The sequence below is a fragment of the Penaeus monodon genome, chromosome 17, assembly GCF_015228065.2.
Source record: "Penaeus monodon isolate SGIC_2016 chromosome 17, NSTDA_Pmon_1, whole genome shotgun sequence".
In the NCBI taxonomy this organism is placed as follows: Eukaryota; Metazoa; Arthropoda; class Malacostraca; order Decapoda; family Penaeidae; genus Penaeus; species Penaeus monodon.
In genome coordinates this window covers 22,173,695-22,177,791 of record NC_051402.1, presented here as the reverse complement: position 1 = coordinate 22,177,791, position 4,097 = coordinate 22,173,695, and the positions used below count along the sequence as shown (strand labels likewise).

The window sequence follows — 4,097 nt, the reverse complement described above, 5'->3', positions numbered from 1 at the left end:
TTGTATAGACAGCAAAAAGAATATCATTAATATCATAATCATCAATTTATGCATATATGATTTATCGAAAATTCAAATAAAATCCAAGGATTATGTCTCATGACAGTCATCATGAGTTATAGGAATATATGTCAATAAAAAACGATTGAACGTCACACATTCCCTGTTATCACGCCATCAAAGATAAACATCAAGATAAAAAAATAATTAATAAATAAATAAATTTACTTATTACGGATTCAAAAAATATTAACTTCTGAAATTATGATGACCGATAACAATAAAAATAAAAGAATTAGAATGATTACTATAACATGAACAATAGATAAAATTATTTCTATTATTATTATATCATCATTATTATTATTACCATCATAAGCACCATCATCACCAAAATATTTTTTTTGTTATTATTATTGTTATTATTATTATTATTATTATTATTATTATTATTATTATCATAATCACTATTATTATCATTAACATTATCATTATCATTATCATTATCATTATCATTATCATTATCATTATCATTATCATTATTATTATTATTATTATTATTATTATTATTATTATTATTATTATTATATTATCATTATCATTATAATTATAAAAAAAAGATAAATCATTAATAATAATGGTAATAACGATAATAATAATAATAATAATAATAATAATCCTAATAATAGTAATATCATTACAATAATAATATATAATAATGGCAACAATGATTATGATGATGATGATGAGGATACTACTACTACTACTACTAATAATAATAATAATAATAATAATAATTATTATTATTATTATTATTATATTAATAATAATAATAATAATAAAGATAAAAAATAACAATAATAATAATAATTATTATTATTATCATCATTATCATTGCCATCATTATTATTGTTATTTTACTCAGTATAATATTGTTAACAAAATAATAATAATTATAGTAATAAATATTATAATAACAATAATAATAATAATAACTACCACAACACAAACACCAACAACAATAATAATAATAAAAACAATATAAATAATAATGAAAATAAAATATGATAATAATAATAATAATAATAATAATAATAATAATAATAATAATAATAATAACAATAATAATAATAATAATAATAATAATAATAACAATAATAATAACAATAATAATAATATTAATATTAATATTAATGATAATAATAATAATAACAATAATAATAACAATAATAATAATAATAATAATAATTATAATAATAATAAGTTTGAGAAGATATCAAAGTATAAAGACCTGGAAATAGAGGTGGAAAAGATGTGGCTTTTAAAAAACAAAACTTTGCCTGTTGTTATTGGAGCACTTGGCCTTATAAAGAAAGGTACTGATGGGTTTCTTAAACAAATAAAATATTTTTGCATATTTTTGTTGATGTTCCATTTCCTCAAACTTCAATCACCCTAGGTAGCTGGTGTTTGATTTTAATTAGCAGATCAAAAGAAACTTTTACAATAATAATAATAATAAAATAATAATATTAATAATATAATAATAATAATAATAATAATAATAATAATAATAATAATAAAGATAAAGCTAATGCTAATGCTAATGATGATGATGATGATGATGATGATGATGATGATGATGATGATGATGATGATGATGATGATGATGATGATGATGATGATGATGATGATATAGATAATAATAATTAATTATTATCATTATTATAACATTAATAATAATAATAATGATAAAATAATAAATAAAATGATAACAATAAATGAAAAAACAATGCCAACAATAAAAAAAAAAAAAAAATAATAATAATAATAATAATAATAACAACAATGACTGACGATGATCATCATGATCATGATTATAATAATAATGATATTAATATAAATAATAACTCTAATGATAATAACAATAATAATAATTACTATTATAATAATAATGATGATGATGATGATGATGATAATTTTAATAATAATAATAATAACAATAATAATAATAATAATAATAATATTAATCATAATAATAATAATAATAATTATCATTATTATTATTATTATTATTATTACTGTAATAACAACAATAATAATAATCTTAATATCAATAATAGCAATGACAATAATAATAATGATAATAACAAAAATAATACAAATAATCAGTTTTATAATTATTATCATTGTTGTTATTACTGTAATAATAACTGACAATTTTACAAATAATGACAATAATGATGATGATGATGATGATGATGATGATGATGATGATAATGATAATGATGATGATGATGATGATGATGATGATGATGATGATGATGATGATGATGATGATGATGATGATGATGTTGATGTTGATGTTGATGTTGATGTTGATGTTGATGTTGATGTTGATGTTGATGTTGATGTTTATTATTAATATTATTATTATTATTATTATTATTATTATTATTATTATTATTATCATCATTATTATTATTATCATCACTTATTTTTTTTTACTACTATCATTATTACAACACCAATAATAGTAACAATAATATTGATAAAAAAAAACAAGATCAACACAAAACAACAGCATATAAGACCACAATGAGAGTCATAGTAACGCCAAACCCACACAAACCAGTAAAGCGCCGATTAACTTACACAAAATGTAATTCATTTGTGTGGAAATCCCGAAGAGAAGAGCTCTGTTAACTGTTGTGTACACTGCTGCCACGACGTACGATTAAAACAATCGCCTTGCATGAAGAAGACTCGAGTATAAAATGGTTGTTTTTGATACATTTAGGGGATGTAGAAAGATATAAGGGTTTCATTATGTGTAAGTAGTTAGCATTGTACTTGAAAGGTAATGTGATGTATTTGCTGTTTGATATCACTTCTTATCTTATTGTCGTACGTCGAGGGACACTTAGCCTCTTAGAAGATACTATAAGTTCAATACGTTATCAAACTATTCACTGAAATAATACAATACACACAATCATTCTACAACTTTTCTGAATAAAGTTGACGACTTAAATAAAACTGGTAATTACGACGTATGTTCCTTACACAGCGTCCACTCACTCACTGGTAACTCCTACTCGCTACACATGGTGGACGTGGTGTTGTAAGCGAATACCTTTTACATTTAACATTTTTGTTGTATCGGAACCTTGATCGTATTACATCAACTAAAGACATCAAAAAGTGAAATTGAATATTGTTGTTAGGAAGATAATAATTACGATACAGACTGAAAAAATCTGAAATATGAAAATAAATAGGACAGGAAATTGAAGAGTGGCAAATATAGGTCATGTTACCATCTCGCAGGTTACATTATTATTTTGTCTGCGCGTACGAACAACATATATCGGGGAAAAATATAAAACCGTGTCGTATATCCCCAACATGAACAAGGAACACACTCTGTGCTAAACATAATTGTTTGTATATTAATATGAATGAACTCATATAAATATAGTAGCAGCCGTGCTAGGGCACGACCACTACTGTCTTATCTATTAAGATATCTGCACACCAGCGTATATCCGTATGGGGTTTGTATTTATGAACAGACTTTGTCTATGACTGTAAGAAGCACTAACAATGAAGACCACTGGAGAATCATAAAAAAGTGGTTTCAAAGAGATTCCCTTTATTCTTCTAAAATAAAGATAATTCAAGAGCATTGAATAAGATTGATTGCTCGCACATACACTATGCGGGTTGGGTAAGAATCAATCTCTATCTCTCTCTCTCTCTCTCTCTCTCTCTCTCTCTCTCTCTCTCTCTCTCTCTCTCTCTCTCTCTCTCTCTCTCTCTCTCTCTCTCTCTCTTATATTATATATATATATATATATATATATATATATATATATATATATATATATATATGTATATATATATATATATGTGTGTGTGTGTGTGTGTGTGTGTGTGTGTGTATGTGTGTGTGTGTATGTATGTATGTACATATATGTACATGTATGAATAAATAAATAAATGAATAAATAAATATTTATATGTAAGAGCCGGAATGATGGGCCCTACAAGAGTATGGTAGGTGGCGAGCTTAGGGTGTAAGGTACCAGCACCGC

General features: G+C 23.6%; 1 protein-coding gene across 1 annotated transcript in view; it reads right to left on the bottom strand.

The window, feature by feature from the left end:
• Window positions 1-3,101, bottom strand: part of LOC119583617 — a 15,241-nt gene extending 12,140 nt beyond the window's left edge. The window contains exon 1 of the mRNA XM_037932199.1: window positions 2,656-3,101. The gene's annotated coding sequence lies outside the window, so the exon portion shown is untranslated. The remainder of the gene's footprint in view (window positions 1-2,655) is intronic.
• Window positions 3,102-4,097: the final 996 nt, after the last annotated feature.